This window comes from Myxocyprinus asiaticus, chromosome 37 (assembly GCF_019703515.2).
Source record: "Myxocyprinus asiaticus isolate MX2 ecotype Aquarium Trade chromosome 37, UBuf_Myxa_2, whole genome shotgun sequence".
In the NCBI taxonomy this organism is placed as follows: Eukaryota; Metazoa; Chordata; class Actinopteri; order Cypriniformes; family Catostomidae; genus Myxocyprinus; species Myxocyprinus asiaticus.
This window is the reverse complement of record NC_059380.1, coordinates 2,204,942-2,222,558: the sequence shown is the minus strand read 5'-3', so window position 1 is coordinate 2,222,558 and position 17,617 is coordinate 2,204,942. Positions and strand designations below refer to the sequence as shown.

Sequence of the window (17,617 nt, the reverse complement as noted above, 5' to 3'; positions counted from 1 at the left end):
GTCAATAAACCGCTGTGTTAAAACAAGATTTTTAAAGTTTGCTACGTGTGGCTTAAAAGCATATTCACATGGACAAGACGACTTCAGTATGTCATCATGATATCATCATGAAAGCAGTGACAGTGTGACACAGATGAGAAGGACCCTAGCCTACATCTAAAGCTGAATAATATAGGTAGCTTACTCCACTAAAATAACTCAGAATTCTGCACTAAACATCATGTTTGAGCTTAGATTCAATCCAAGTATACCCGTCAGAAACGGTGCGCAAATTTTGCACACTTTTTAATCTTGTACATTTTGTGTGCTTCATTATCATGCAGTAACTGGCAGCAACGCACTGACGTTATGATTGATGTATGCAGTTGTGAAATCACACAGCCTCCCTTCGAAATCTGAATCTGTCAAATGTCAGCCAACATTTGTAATAATTATCCATATATTTTTTTATTTTTTTATTTTTTCTTAAATCGGCAGATGAGTTTTCCGCTAATGCAGCCCCTGACCATGTCAGTCTTCTTTTTTATTTCTAAATCTCAAGCTACAAGGAATTAAAGCAATGTCCTCCTCTAGATTTATAATGATAAATGGCATGAAAATTAGTGCAAATGCAGCAGATGCCACACACACTATGTATTTTAGTTCTATTGATCAAATTGGCCTCAACTACAGTATCAATGGAAATAATTGAAATTGTTTTTTTATCATAATTTTCAGCCTGTTTTTTTCCTCTATGGAATGATGATTTTTTTATTCTATTTTTACTGATGAATCGTACACACTAAGACCAATAACATGTATAAAGGAAGTAATTAGGGTCAAATTAGTTTTATTAATGTTGTCCTTAAAGAGGATTGCACTTTCACAGAATCTTGACCGACGGCAACATCATGCATCTACCAGCTCACATGTCAATGCTTTTGCATTGAATGCTTGTCTTTGAGCAGAGGAAGCAGACAGAGAGAGAGAGATGTGAAGTGTGGAGTGATAACAGATGGCTTTGATGACAGGACTCTATCTCTCGTTTTCTCTCTCTCTCTGATGAAATTGTAGTTGATTTATGACAAATGTCAGTAAAAGCCTGGGCTGCTCAGTCGCTGTCAGTCAGCAGCCCAAGGTAAGCAGGTTCAGACATCAATCACCTTGCGTTTCCTTGGAGATATGTTATGTCTCTGATGGCTCCTGCTCACCTCCCAGCTAGGAACCCCAGTGGTCGGCATGGAGACTCTGAGACAAACAGGAAGTGACACCGATTCTCAGAGGCAATGGGCTTATGACAGTAGCTAAACGACTGGGAGGAGTGTGCGGGCCATGTGGGAATTCGATGTAATTGTTTTTTGCTTGATAAGTGTGTGACATGAGCGTTTGCATGTACATTAGAGAAAAAACGTGAGAGAAACCGTGAAGGCATTTCGTCCCTCTGTAGGGACTTGTCCAAGCAGGTGTTTTGTGGTTCAGTAATGTCATGCTGATATATTTGGCTAAACATGGTGACAGCTCCTCAGGGAAAAATCCAGTTTGTTCCTGCCAGCTACATCAACGGCCCTGTCACTTACACTGTCTCACAGGTTACACTGTCACTCCTGTTCGCCTCAGTTATTACTGTAATGTCACTTTGCCAACACCTGTTCTCTGGTCAAGGGTTAGGGTTAAATGTCCACAGTGACCTCACTGACAATAACATGATCAGAGGAAGCCGTGCGCTGAACGTCTGTCCCTGGTTGCCATGGAAAAGGGCAAATCACTGTCCAAACATAATAATTCCTTACATTTATATAGCGCTATTCTAGGCAATCAAAGCACTTTACATCGTATAGGGGGAATCTCCTCAACCACCACCAGAGTACAGCATCCACCTGAATGATGTGACGGCAGCCATAGTGCACCGGTACGCTCACCACACACCAGCTATTGGTGGACAGCAGAGAGTAGAGTTATAGAGCCAATGAATCGATGGGGATTATTAGGAGGCCATGATTGAGAAGGGCCAATGGGGGGAATTTGGCCAGGACACTGGGGTTACACCACTACTCTTTGCAAGAAGTGCCCTGGGATTTTTAATGACCACAGAGAGTAGGGACCTCAGTGTAATGTCTCATCCGAAAGACGGTGCCTTTTTTACAGTATAGTGTCCCCGTCACTGTACTGGGGCATCAGGACAGGGTGAGCACCCCCTGCTGGCCTCCCTAATACCTCTTCCAGCAGCAACACTAGTTTTTCCCATCCAGTTACTGACCAGGCTCAACCCTGCTTAGCTATGGTGGGCAACCAGGTAAGAGCTGCAGGGTGACAGCTTTCTGTTGCCTGAAATGAAGCGAGTGTAAGAGTGGGCAGAGTAGCCAGATCATCACGATTAATCCCGCATCTCACTGTAAAACTCATGACGAAGTGTTTTTAAAATGTGACGCAGGATTCATCAGGATGATCTGGCTACTCTGCCTACTCTTACACTCACATGCTCCTTTTCAGGCAACAGAAAGCTGTCACTTGTCTTCTTGCCCAACCATCTCCCATTTGCTCCTTGTTTCCCACCTTTTTCTGCTCTGTGATTAGCATACATGGTGTTCAGATTCTCGGTCATCATGTTGATCAATAGAGGTCTTTTATTTAAGTATCATGGGCAGCATTCAAAAATCTATGCACAGCAGCCCCTCAGCACACCAAAGCAAAGGGGAAAATCATTGGCTTACTGTTCAAGCGCTCCAACTTTGCTGGATGAACAACAACCTGGAATCATGTGTAACACTCACGTCTTTGTACCTTGATCTTCACCAGAACATTGAATCTTTGTGGGAAAAAATATACTTTGACGCAACTCAACGAATAAAACAGAATGCATGTCTCATGATGCATTTTTAAAAATGTATGTGCTTTTCACTTGACATGGTGTCTATAAAATGTGGCAGTCCTGCTTAAGACATTGACGAAACAGCGAGATGTAGTGCAACGGTCAAAAACAAAAAAAGGGTCAATTTTACACATCAGTTAAGTGTGATTTAATTATTTAAAAAAATGTTAAAAAAATCAAAACAATTAATCACGCCCCCTGACGCGTATGTAAATTATGTAATAAAAGTATGGATTTTCCTACCATACAAGCAATTCAAGATTACAGCACATCTGTTTTTTACGAGCCACGTCAATAGGTGGCAGCACGCCTCAACAAACCTCTCAAGCAGCACAGCCAGAAAATGAGAACCGCTCACTCAGGATAAGACACAACGGACCTACATATTATATTTATAAATATTTGAATTATTATGCATTATTTATATGCATTATCTTTATTTGGGGGCCTTTCTCAGGAAATAATTACTGTATGTATGTGATTAACAGCGATTAGATTTAGTTAATCTGCATGTCATGTAATTACATTTGAAAAAGATAGACAGACACACAGACAGACAGAGAGACAGATAGGCAGGCAGACAGACAGACCGATGGATAGATAGATAGTGGGGATCTCTCAAAACGAACCTGCATTTCTGCATGTTTAATACTGTACATAACCTGCCCACAAACAAACGTATTGCATCACAGTCATTGTTTATAAGTTTTACTCCTAGTTTTTACAATATATTTTATCATCCTAAGTAATTTAATGGAACCTCTTTGTCCATCGTGCTTCTTTAATGTAGCATCCAGAAGATATTTAAAAGCAGTATAACAAATAAAATTCATAGTAATCCATTCACAAGCATTATATTTGTAAATACAAACATTTTACTTCCGCATGATCAACGGTTGCAAGGTGCAGATCTAAATATAGACATTGATTAATCATTGATCGTAATGCTTAGCAATTTTATAGCTTCTAGTTTTGTTTTGCTTTTTGAATTGTTGTTTTGACAGCTGTACTTGAGTACATAATCCTTCTGACGTTACTACATTGATTCAAAACTAGCTGGTTTAAAGCGGAAGCAAACCACCTTTTTCGAATGCAGAAAATCTGTCAATGGGTGTATTGTCTGTATATCTGTAATGTGGGTTTGTTATTGCAGCTACAGTTGAGTGGTATTGTGAGTGAACAATTACAGCTCCTAATCCTGAAAGTTTTTGTTATCCGGAGGCCTGCGATGAGACGGTGGTTCACTAGCTGCTAATTTGTCATTGGGTCACCAAAGCAAAACGAGTGACCCAGACTGGAGATGGTGGTGAACACTCATTATAACCTAATCAAAGGCAGATTAATTGGCTGCCCTTGTTGTGTTTCCATCACTAAAAGCCTCAGTGAAGGATGGTATTTTCAGCCCAGCTGGACTACACACAGCTTCTCACACTACTCAAACTACTCCTCTCGATCATCGGTTCTTTACACCTTTTTCTCTCCTTCATTTTTCTATTATTTTAACAAAATAAGAGAAATAGGCATATTTTAAACACGTTTGCTCTTTCATTGTGTTTCTTAGTAGTTTCACTTTGATATTGCGTGGTGTGTGTGTGTGTGTGTGTGTGTGTGTGTAGCAGAGGTCCCAGTGTGGTTAATTAATGAAGTGTTCGCTGTGTTTGGTGAATGGAGCATGAAGTGGGGTCAAGCCCTTGAACTTAAGACTGTGTGTGTGTGTGTGTGTGTGTGTACAGGTTTTGCTATACTTGTGAGGACCAAATATTGAAAATCAACCTGTTCTGTGAGGACGTTTCTGGTTGAAGACCTTTTGGGTGGTCCTCACAAGGGAAATAACATACTAAATGATGTTTTATTGAAAATGTAAAAATGCAGAAAGTTTTTTGTGAGGGTTAGGTTTAGGGGTAGGGTTAGGGTTAGGGGATAGAATCTATAGTTCATACAGTATAAAAATCATTATATCTATGGAGAGTCCTCATAAGGACAGCTAAACCAACATGTGTGTGTTTGTGTGTGTGTGTGTGTTCAGGGGTGCTGATATCACTCTCCGCACACATTTCCTAATCGTAAGGGCTAATTTAGTGGTACTAGAGTCCTCTCTAAGGAACTACACTGTCAACACACACACATGCCCACGTACATGTCACAAATCGCTCTGGGGAATAAAAAAATATATATATATATTGTTATTTTATGATTACTTAAATCGGTATGGTCTCACCTATTGATATACACAAACAAGGTATGCTTTATGTAAGCTTCTTTCACATGGCTTGGGTCAAGGTGTTAATGGTCCAGCATCAAGTGTAGCGTTGCCCTCAACAAGCATTGTAGGAAGTACAATGGAGGGGCAATTTTACAAGTTTACCAGGCAAGAAAGTGAGAGAGGTGTGCACGGTAAAAATTACAAACAAGCATTTGGACTTAGAAGAGAACAAAATCCTGGTAATTGCTTTGATTACATTAATTCATGGCAGAAAGTAATAAGAGGACTCGTTTACATTAAGGTCTCAGGATGATTTTGGTGAATTTCATTTAGTTCAAGAACCGAAGTCTCTGGATGCTCGGAAACAATAAGGTAAATATTTAAGAATACAAAAGACACATTTGATATCTCTTCATAAAATTTGACCGTTTATAAATAGTTATGTTGCTTTGTACTCTAAACTCATTCATGTGGCAAAGACGTGAGAAAATCACTAAGCTGTAAAGTTGGACCTGTCAATGCAAAGACAAAATCTGCATACAGTATATGCAAATTGCCTGTTAATCATTGGTTGAAAATGGTCATTGTTGACAGGGTCAAAGTGTAAATTGTTTTTTCAGCAATGCTCAAGTGAGTCATGTAGAAGCCGCTTTAGAGGAGGAAGTCTTGCCTAATGACCTTGCATCCTTGCTCTCTGACACTTGTCGTTTGGGTTTTGAAATCGGCCACTTCTGATCATCGATTTATGTCTGTGTTGTTTGCGGAGACCTTTTTTATTACACAGCATCAAACATATTAACAGAATATTTGTTGCCATTGTTTCAAAAAAATCCATCTGTTCATACACCTACACATCTACTTAGTCATTCATCCATTCACCTGTAAAAATACATTTGTGATGATCTAAACCCTTCCTACCTTTTATCTTTTATTTCTGTTTTTCCATACTTGCATTTTTTTCTTCTAATCTTGTTGGATGGAGTGTGCCGTAAAAGCCAGAGTGCTCCTCTATTACTCTGAGGTTTACCTCTGTCAAACTAAGCAAATATTAACACCCACTATCTCTCTCTGTTTTTCTCCACGGAGACTAAACAATAGATGTTTCATCTCCTCTGGTAGTCTTCAGCAGGCGACCTGTAATCCCTCTCCAACTGTCCGACAGATCCCAATTAACTCGAAGAGGGAGATTGGAAAGAGAGAGGCAACATGTTTTTATTACTGGAGATACATTGCTTCATTTTCCTTTTTTTTCTGTTTTGTTGTTGTTCATCCATATTTCTGTGCATGTCTGTGTAATTTCCTGCAGCACAGCCACACAACATCTGCACCTCTCCATTTCTTTTTTTTTTTTTTTTTTTTTTTACTTTTCTTTTTAATGAGCTCAAATGGATTTTCTGTACCCGAGAAGCTACTTGTGTGTGAGATTTGTGTGTTTTCAGTAAAGGGGGTCTATAGTAACTGGTTACCCTGAACTGCATGAATTCAGATATCTGAGATCCTTCCCCCTATTTAAAGAACATGTCTCCTGGTGTTTGTGTGTGTGCATGCGTGTGTGTGTGTGTGTGTGTGTGTGTGTGAGTGTGTTCGTTCTAGCAAAGGGACTGCAAATTTGATTGCTTTTGCAACATGATTTTCCTCATTACTTGCAGCTACATCAACATGTTGGGGTGTGTGTGCGCACCTGTTTGCTAGTTGTGTGTGTAGGATGGTAGTGTGTTCATAACTCTCTCTGTCACACTTGTAAGTGTTAGTGTTGAGTGATTATAAAGCAGAGAGTCAGTACACTTCTAATCTGTGTCATCAAGCCAATCTGAATTAGTCTCTCTCTCTCTCTCTCTCTCTCTCTCTCTCTCACGAAACCTACCTCAACAGCATTTTAAGTCATCATGAAAACAGTGAAAACACTTTCAAAACAAGTCAAGAGAAGTGTTGAATATAAATAGACCTACATGCCATTTAGTACTGAGAAGAATTGATAAAACAATTCAGTTTAATTAGAAATTAATTTTCCAACCTTATGTTTATGTGCTATGCATTTTGATGCTTAATATTGCAGGGTTGACATTATTTGACATTACCATTTCATTGTAAAGTCATAAAATCACAATTATCTTATTCCATCTAACTTATTTTGTAACATGAAGAAATAATTTGCATTTCTGGCAAGTGTTTCAAATTTATGTTGTCATGAGTAACAATGTAAATAACTAGAAGAAGAATAATACCAGAATTTAATGGTGCAGGCTTTTAATCTATCACACAATCACAAGATGTATAGCAAAATAACATAATGATGAAGGAACATTTTCTAACGTCTGCATTATAGTAAAAAAGTAATCATCCACTTGTTGCTGTGTGTTGTTGTAGAGATGATAATATAATTTTCTTCTTGCTTCACCGACAGCGTGACAATGCAGTCTTTTCATGTCTCTATGTAAACCTCCATTCATATGTGCCTGCATAACCTCCTATGATCCAATAAGGCAATATTTCATAAGCCATGCTGAATGCATGATCTGTGTGTCTGTTTACTATACACCATAAAGAAAGAATGTTTTCTGACAAGAAAAGAGTGTGTTTATTATTTTGCCTAGATGAAACAAGATGACAAGTTGCACTAAAAGTTGAAGAAGCAATTCAAGTGCATGCTGAGTTGCTGTTTTCTTTTTTTTTTTTCTGCTCTCTTTCTCCTGGCTGTGTAAAGTTTGTGGTAGTCGAGACAGACGGAGCTGAGGACTGTCCGTTTCAGCACCTGATCTCTCATTAATTGATAGTTCCCACCATCTAGCAGTCATCTGCCTGTGCAACAAGCGATGGCAAAATGCAATAAACGGTAAAACTACATGCTCTCCGAATATGTGTTTATGAAAATAATAATTCTATGATCACATATATTGCCAGCTTGCATAATAAAGCAGCATAATTTAGTATTTTGGTAATGCTAGAATAGGTGCAAGTGACTTATACTGGAAGAGCTCTACATTCAAGGTTGAAAATGGCTGTACCCTAGTTACTTAAAATAAATAATGTGGATCTCTGTCCACTATTTCAACACTGCTTTGAAACAATTATGTAAAGCACTATAGATACATTTGTGTTGAATTGAAAACTATTCTCTTTGGGTTTATACATCTAACAATACTCAAATCGGCCTTATTCATAGCAGCACCATATTTGATTTTTGACAGGAATGAAAGCAAGGCTACAGTATAAAGGACAGACTTGCAGTCTCTTTATTGGCATGCACTGTATAAAGCCATATCAAATTCTTGGGTCGCATCTCATTTTCCACAACTTGTGCTTTCTGGACTATGTTGTCTACTGAAATATTATTATTAATCTTTTTTTTTCTTCAATGTTTTGTCCAGGGAATGATTAAATACATTTAAACAACAGTGCAACCCATTGAAGAGATGGTTAGTCTATCCCTCACAGCTTCATTTTCATCCCCATCAATAATCAAATATGGCGCTAATGTGAATTTGACAAATAATGCTTGAATTTATTTTGGCTTTAGTACAATTGCAATATAAAAGCCAATTTATCAATTTTGCGAACAAGAAGTCTTTATAATATCAGGGTTACCATTTTTCTCACACAGGGGGTCCCTAGCAAAGGGATCATCATATTGGGGGGTGCTTGTTGTCAAAAAGTTTGAAAAGCCCTGTGTTAGAGTACCGAAACTAGCTTGGTATCATACTAACTTTACACACTATTGAAATTAATTTTGAGAGTACTGAATGTGTCGTGCTGTGTTGCTCCGTATTTAGAGTGTACCAAATTATTAATTTGTGAGGTTCTGCTATGGTTTGTATGCTGCCCTAGAAGGTTGTTGCCTTTGTTGACAGTTGACAGCTAGGTTGCTCACTAGTTTTAGGACCAATCTAGCATCAAAATCCCTTTTTAAGGCAAGTGAGTCCACTCAGTGGCCATCTTTGGGATGCTCCCGAGCAGCTATTTTCTATGGATACAGCGGCATAAAATTACAGCTCCTGTAATTGAACTCTCCAAGACAGTGGGACAAGATTAAGATCAAATAACATATTTCAAATAGGCAGTTAAATCTGACAACAATGGTATCATAAATTTAGCTTTATCTCAGATTACACACACCAAAAAAAAGAAAAAAGCTACTTTTCAGGCTGGTTCAGCTAATGCGCATACACGTTCTTGAATTGACAGACAGGCAATTTCTGTATCTAAAAGGTGATTTAATCTTTTTAACCGTAAGGCGGGACTTCCTTTTCTACTTCCGCCATAGTGGCCGTACCAATTTCTCCCTTTCATTATAACACAGGTGGACTGTCCTGGGCTAAACAGTCTTTGTCTAGCATCTGTAGTTATAGTACTCATCTTGTTGAAGGAGCCCATTATCATGTAAACATGTTGTCCTTATACTATGAATGCTTGAGTATCTTTATTCAAGTTCACTTCACTTTCACATTTTTAAGATTAAACTTTCCATACCCTTGGCTTGTATAAGATTGATTTACCTTTATTGTAGATATTAAGACCTTCTATTAAAAATGTTAAAAACTGGTGGTTGAGGGGATGAGGAGAGAGAGAGAGAGAGCAATGCAAGGAGGATTGGACCCAGTGTGACTCACGCCGGCAATGGTAATGTGCTCTGCACTAATTGAAAGCAGTTATGCAGTAATCAGAAACCTGCCGAGCGACAGATATGTTCATTAGAGACACACTGCTTCCTTCACAAAGAGAGAGAGAGAGAGGGCAGAGAGACAGATGCTTAGAAACGTTGTAATGCAAAAACAAGAGCGTCAGGATATGGCCCCAAAATGTTTAAGGCTTCAAAAGATGTTGAATACGTATATGTTTCAGTGAGATGTAGAAGTCTTAAGAGCCAGTGCTCTGCATTTGGTCAGTTGCCATCATGTAAAACACAAACAGGATTTTCCAAGCAGGCACACTTTCAATAGCATGTCTGAGAGAGTACAAGCAGTGACTGTGTTATTCCCATGCTTGGAATGACTCTAAGTTGTCCCATGTGTGCATCCTTGATCTTTGTGATCAACTCAACCCCCCGTTCAACCCATGCTTCATAGAAATGCATTCAAATGAATTCAGAGAGTACATCGTGTTCCTCAGTCTCTTAGAGCGCTGCGCTTTGTCTCAACAAACGCTCCACAGACTCGCAATGAGAGACTGAACGCTTGCTTGACCCAGATGATTTGAATATCAAAGAGCTTTTGATCAGTGCAATCACTTCTTTGTCAAGAAATATTCCCTCCATTCAAATTTTAGTGTTATAAGTTGAGAAATTTCAGCAGCCATAGATACCCAATAGTGAGTTTGAGATACTGTATGTATTTAAAGTGGTAATTTGTGATAGCCAGGTGATTAAGAGTAAGAGTGAGAACCCTGGAGTGGTCCTGGGAATACGGTGTGATGTAATCAATAGCTGGTTTTCCATCCAAATGTGTTGCATGTTTAAGAGCATTTAAAAAAAATAAAAAATACTAAAGAAAATGTGAATCATTCCGTGTTTCTTTTCACTAAGTCATGGGCATTATCTTAACGGAGCATGCCTTGTCAGCTGACTGACTTCCTTGCTTGTGTTTGCGGTATTGGAGCAATTGCATGCTATTTTATTAAATGCTGCCAGGAGATGCTGTAGAATGAATATAATATCTCATATAATGAGGGCTGGAACAGCTACTATGCCCATACGGCACCAGCCTTTGGCGGATTGTGAGAATCCACTTTAATGACCAGCTGTGGGTTAAATACTTGCGAATGTCAATGGCTAAGTTCAAGGAATTGCTTTGTTGTGAGGAGTGGAAACACGTGCACAAATGGTTGAAACGTGTCATTGTTTTGTGAATAAACTGCTTCCATCCCCTTAATGTGCATTGCATTGAGTGCAAAGACAAATTGTGCAAAACCCTAGAATATCCACCTCTACATAGTGTATAAACTTTTAAGCGAATTTCGAGAGCGAAATCGAGCATATCAAGCGATCCCATTCAAGTGCAAATGTAAAATTCACATTAAAAATTGTAGGATGGAAACCCAGCCTGTGTACAGTAAGTTGCTTTGGTGTGACAAGTGTGCGCTAAATAACAAGTAGACCTAACTATTAGTAAATTTGTCCATTCATGAATAGTATTTCATCAACAACCAAGAACTGCTCTTCAGCATACTTTAGCCCACATTGAATCCGCCTATATGCAGCGTTCACACTTTGTCCACATTTTCTGTGCTCATTATGGGGGGAAATCTGCAAAAGTGAGTTTACTCCTAGGCCAAAAACATGCTTGAAGCAAATGCAGATGTAAATGCCTGGCCAAAGCATTGCAAGTGTGTGTGTTCACATTGTACATGCTCAATGTGCATTCTTACATTAATAAAAAAAGGCAAATAAAGGTAATGCTGGCTGATTGTACTATGTAAAGCATTCCTGAGAATCATGGATGGAGCGAATGATTTAGTAAGTCCCTGAATGTTATTGTAGCATCTTGTTGAAATGTAAAATAGCAATACTCTAGTATCAAGTCGATTTAACACACAAAAAAAAAAAAAAACATGTATATATTTTAGTAAAATGTTTATATATAAAGGTTTAATCCAGGTAAATTTAGCCATGGTTTTACTATAGTAATATTTGAGTAACCATGTTTTTGGTGAAAGCCATTGTTTTAATGCAATTAACCATGACTACAGTAATATAGTGTCAATATAATAACCATGTTTAATTGTGGTTACTGAGATTTTACTACAAAATACAATGGTGATATTAAACTAGTAAAGCCGTGGTTATTTTTTGTAAGTTAAGGTTAGAGTTAGTTTTAGGGGCAGCCTAGGGGTGGGTGTAGGGTGTCTGTGGGACTATACATAAACACAATAAACACTGACATTTAATAAGGTGTGCAAATAGTATTTGCCACTATTTACATTTACATTTATGCATTTGGCAGATGCTTTTATGCAAAGTGACTTACAGTGCATTCAGTGTATACATTTGATCAGTTTGTGTGTTCCCTGAGGTGCAAAAATCATCTAACACTAGTTGCTCTTATTGCAAATAGCATCTGCCTTATTTATTTGCTCTTCTTTATAACTGAGTGAAGCACAATTCAATGTATCCACAATCCCCTGCTGCAGGTCCCCCTGTGGGATCATGGCTGCCTGGAAAGATGCCTGGCTGTTTTCATTATGCTACTGTAATGTACTGTAGTGGCGACCACATTGTCTGTTTTTTGCATGCCTGCACTGTTGAATGGTTGCTGTGACAAGATTGCTCATGGCAACAGCACAGGTCTGTCTCCCTCATGGTTGAGAGAAAAACACGGCCATGCCACCCTCTGGGGAATGTTCACCCACATACATTTGTTGTACAGCCCTCGGTCTTTGGCTACCTCAGCGGAGGCCACCTGCTATTCTTTTTACTGCACTCTGATGAGAGGGCGGTCTCGTCCTTGTTCTTTCTGTCTCCTCCAGTGTACCGTATCCATTAGATTTACAATCTGTGTTGTGCAGAAAACCCTGAAATTCTGGCCTGGTTTTGCAGAGTTGAATCCTCAGAGTGGGATTGAAACTTCTTTGTAATTGTAAAAAATGTTCATAGTACTGGCATGCTTTGCGCAAATAATAATTTATGGTGTGAAATTTTTTTATTTATTTTTTTATTCTGTAACATCCATGTTAAGTCCATTTTTTTGCTGCTGTACCTGTAAGAGGTCTATGAAAGTGTCCTCTACACATGTGAAATGAGTAGCAACATTTACGTGCTACTCATCCCATACATTGATAACAGCCTCATTGCAAAGCCTGCATCACTATATGAAATGTTGACAGTGTTAATCTGAACAGTTTTTTTGTTTGTCATTTGAAAATGCCTTAAAACTTTGTTAATATTTCATCATTTCATAGTTATTGTTTTTAGAAAATTTTACTCGGACTAAAATTGCATATCATTTTAGTCAACAGCAATAACAAAAACTAGTTGACGGTAATGTGCAAAATGACAAAAACCATATCAAACTGTAACAGACCACTTATATATATATTCAGACATTTTGGAAAATGTATAAACTTCTTACAGTTATTTAAACACATATCAACATATTAAAGTTTATGTCCTGTAAACCTGAGCTCCGGAATTAAGAGCATTTAAGAAATACACTGAAATTTCAGCTACTTTTTAGTTACTCTGTTGTGAATTTCTCACGTTTAGTATTTTGTGTTACATGTTGTGCGCATTTAAGAAAATCACAATGCGAGTAACTTAGTTCAAGTTCACCTGTGCATTTGCTTCACTGTCTGTGCAGAAGTGAGTTTATGTTGTGTATATATCTTATTAATGTCACAGTTATATGATGTGCTTGAGTGAGGTAATTAACTCTTTAGTAGAGTTTACTGTACCAGGTGTTCAGCTAACGAAGCTCAAGCTGGAAATCCTCAACATACTATAACTGGATTATTTAAATAATTTTTTTCTACACTTAAAAACTGGAAAACACAGGTTGTCCGATTTATTAAATCATTTTATTTCTGATCTACGCAACAAAATGTTATTTTTCTTTTAATTTTGTATTCTTTGTTTTCGATTAATGTAGTTCTCTCAAATGGGCACTCTATTAGATTACATTTATGTAGGGTGAATATGAGCCAATCAAGTATGAGTGGAGATTTGTGCATAGACGGGTACACAAACATGTTGCATGTTGCTTTACTCATGGCACAATTACTTATCATTCAGCATGCTAATATATGCTATTGCTAGCTAAAAGTTAGCTAACGAGCATAACATTACAACATAAATCAGTAATGTGACACAAAAAGGTAAAACTGAGGAATTGTATCATTTTAGGGGCACGTATAAAATCACTTTGAGGCTACTTAATTGGTCATTTAAAAATAGTCATTCAAAAAAAAAATGTTGATGTAACTTAATTGATTCATGTGGAATCAATGCACATGATTAAATCAAGTAAATTCTATTTTTTTTCAGTATGTTTTTCTTTCTTACAATATATATATATATATATATATATATATATATATATATATATATATATATATATATATATATATATATATATATATATACAGGTGCATCTCAATAAATTAGAATGTCGTGGAAAAGTTCATTTATTTCAGTAATTCAACTCAAATTGTGAAACTCGTGTATTAAATAAATTCAGTGCACACAGACTGAAGTAGTTTAAGTCTTTGGTTCTTTTAATTGTGTTGATTTTGGCTCACATTTAACAAAAACCCACCAATTCACTATCTCAAAAAATTAGAATATGGTGACATGCCAATCAGCTAATCAACTCAAAACACTTCAAAATGGTCTCTCAGTTTGGTTCACTAGGCTACACAATCATGGGGAAGACTGCTGATCTGACAGTTGTCCAGAAGACAATCACTGACACCCTTCACAAGGAGGGTAAGCCACAAACATTCATTGCCAAAGAAGCTGGCTGTTCACAGAGTGCTGTATCCAAGCATGTTAACAGAAAGTTGAGTGGAAGGAAAAAGTGTGGAAGAAAAAGATGCACAACCAACCAAGAGAACCGCAGCCTTATGATTGTCAAGCAAAATCGATTCAAGAATTTGGGTGAACTTCACAAGGAATGGACTGAGGCTGGGGTCAAGGCATCAAGAGCCACCACACACAGACGTGTCAAGGAATTTGGCTACAGTTGTCGTATTCCTCTTGTTAAGCCACTCCTGAACCACAGACAACGTCAGAGGCGTCTTACCTGGGCTAAGGAGAAGAAGAACTGGACTGTTGCCCAGTGGGTCCAAAGTCCTCTTTTCAGATGAGAGCAAGTTTTGTATTTCATTTGGAAACCAAGGTCCTAGAGTCTGGAGGAAGGGTGGAGAAGCTCATAGCCCAAGTTGCTTGAAGTCCAGTGTTAAGTTTCCACAGTCTGTGATGATTTGGGGTGCAATGTCATCTGCTGGTGTTGGTCCATTGTGTTTTTTGAAAACCAAAGTCACTGCACCTGTTTACCAAGAAATTTTGGAGCACTTCATGCTTCCTTCTGCTGACCAGCTTTTCAAAGATGCTGATTTCATTTTCCAGCAGGATTTGGCACCTGCCCACACTGCCAAAAGCACCAAAAGTTGGTTAAATGACCATGGTGTTGGTGTGCTTGACTGGCCAGCAAACTCACCAGACCTGAACCCCATAGAGAATCTATGGGGTATTGTCAAGAGGAAAATGAGAAACAAGAGACCAAAAAATGCAGATGAGCTGAAGGCCACTGTTAAAGAAACCTGGGCTTCCATACCACCTCAGCAGTACCACAAACTGATCACCTCCATGCCACGCCGAATTGAGGCAGTAATTAAAGCAAAAGGAGCCCCTACCAAGTATTGAGTACATATACAGTAAATGAACATACTTTCCAGAAGGCCAACAATTCACTAAAAATGTTTTTTTTATTGGTCTTATGATGTATTCTAATTTTTTGAGAGAGTGAATTGGTGGGTTTTTGTTAAATGTGAGCCAAAATCATCACAATTAAAAGAACCAAAGACTTAAACTACTTCAGTCTGTGTGCATTGAATTTATTTAATACACAAGTTTCACAATTTGAGTTGAACTACTGAAATAAGTGAACTTTTCCACGACATTCTAATTTATTGAGATGCACCTGTATATATATATTATTATTTTTTTTTTTTTTTGCATCATATTTGCATCAACAGTATGTTTTAAAGGTGCTAACAGTAATATTTTTACTGTACTAAATCATAAAATGACCATAATGTCATTAGAGAATTAGGAAACATGTTAAGTTGAAATACTGGCATCTCCGATAACAATGCTACAGCCAGTATATTCTGGTTGGAAGTTTCCATTCCAGGCCGGAATTTCTGTTTTTGTTTTGGCCTGTGTGATTCCGCCCACTGCCCACTCACCAATTGCATTTCGACAAAGCCAGGTTGCCAGATTTGAATAAATTTGCAGGCAAACAACACTGCGTGCTACAGCCATGGAAGCCAGCAAACGAACTGGATCAGAGACAACAGATTCCACCTGACCTAAAAAGCCTCGCCATCCATCTAAAAACCACCATGACTAGAGGCGTAGTGAAACAAGGATAAATATTGGTGATACCTTTGGAAGATGCTGAGTTGGCTAATTTGCATGTCAACATTCTGGCAACCAGCATGAGCTTCGAGTCCGGGGCGGGGCAGACAACTCTCCAATATTTTGAATTTGAACTGCAATACCCATTTCAAACGCATGTTGTCAATCTTACATATAGCACCTTTAACTAAAACCATCTGATTATCGTCATTGTAGGAACAGTATGTGTGTTATGTATTAATTTAAATTCTCCACACTCTACATCATTATTATGTAAGGAAATTTATAATGGAATTAGTCGCGCAAGAAAGATAAATGACAAATAATTAGATTATTTGTCTGAATAAAATTCTCCACCATTAAAATCGTAATACAATGTCTCGTTGTATCTGCTCACAATTTCTATTGTGAGAAATTAGCTTCGATAAGTGAATTCATCATAATTCCCTTATTAGAGTAATATTATTCTCATGGACTATTGAAAATAATTTCACATATTTTAGGTATAGCTTTGAAGCAAAATCTTTTAAAATCAGTGACTAGATTCTTTTATCAAAATATACCACAGTCAAATTATCGTTGAATACAAACTTTATTGCTATTCTAAACATAAACTAATCTAACACATACAACTTGAAACAGGATGGTGAGTAAAGTGACAGAATGATCAATACAGAGAAAATGAACTTTATGGAGTCTGTTGACAATGCCTTAAGAACCATTTATCCTTCTTTGAGTCTATATCGATTTGCAATCGGATTACCTAAACTATTTAAATAATACACCAGCACTTTCAGCAAAAGTCTGGAGATGTACTTGCGTGTCGTTGCGTTTCCTTGCATTGCTTTTCCTTGCCTTGGACTCTGTTATGATTGTGGATAGTTATTGTCTCGATGGATGATGAGGTGGGCTTTGAAGTGAGGCCTTCCGCAAGGAGGACTCGAGACTCCATTACTTGTGTGTAACCCGTAGAGCAGAGAGTGAGAGGCTTCCTCTGGACTTCGGGTCCCGAGTTTCCTTGGACTCTACATAGCATGGAGGTTGCAAGCCACGAGGGCAAGAGTGCAGAGGAGCTGCAGAGGAAGTGAAGAGCAAGAGAGCCGAAGAAGAGAGGAGACCACCACCGAAGACTTCTTCCTTGGTAGGAAACATTTGAGCTGAAATTGGCCACACCCCAAAGGTGCCCTGAGCCAATCAGAAGTGGCTTTTCAGAGTCAAAAGGTCAACTGGTCTGTCCTATTCACAGCTGATTTACAATCCTTTGTGGGGAGGATTCTTACAAACTTCCCGCTCGTAATAGTGCATGTTTAATCATGAACTTTTATATCTTGGATACAACTGAATATATCAAAAATTAATTAACATAAACATTCTTGAAATGCAGAAAGACTTTCAACGATAGTAAACATGAGGTGTTTTATCCTGAATAGTTACCATTCTTAGTAAAAATGACAAGAATAACACAAGATTAAAGATTACAATCATCGATTTGTCAGTT

The 17,617-nt window shown here is 38.0% G+C and overlaps 1 long non-coding RNA gene across 2 annotated transcripts in view; it reads right to left on the bottom strand.

Moving 5' to 3' along the window:
- The window catches only part of LOC127428108 (uncharacterized), a 646,769-nt gene that overhangs the window by 59,506 nt on the left and 569,646 nt on the right, over nucleotides 1–17,617 (bottom strand). The window contains exon 3 of one of the 2 annotated variants that reach the window (XR_007895025.1): nucleotides 14,377–14,779. The exons of the other annotated variant lie outside the window; for it this stretch is intronic. This is a non-coding gene — a long non-coding RNA (uncharacterized LOC127428108). Of the gene's footprint in view, nucleotides 1–14,376; nucleotides 14,780–17,617 lie in introns of those variants that run through there. 2 annotated transcript variants of the gene reach the window in all.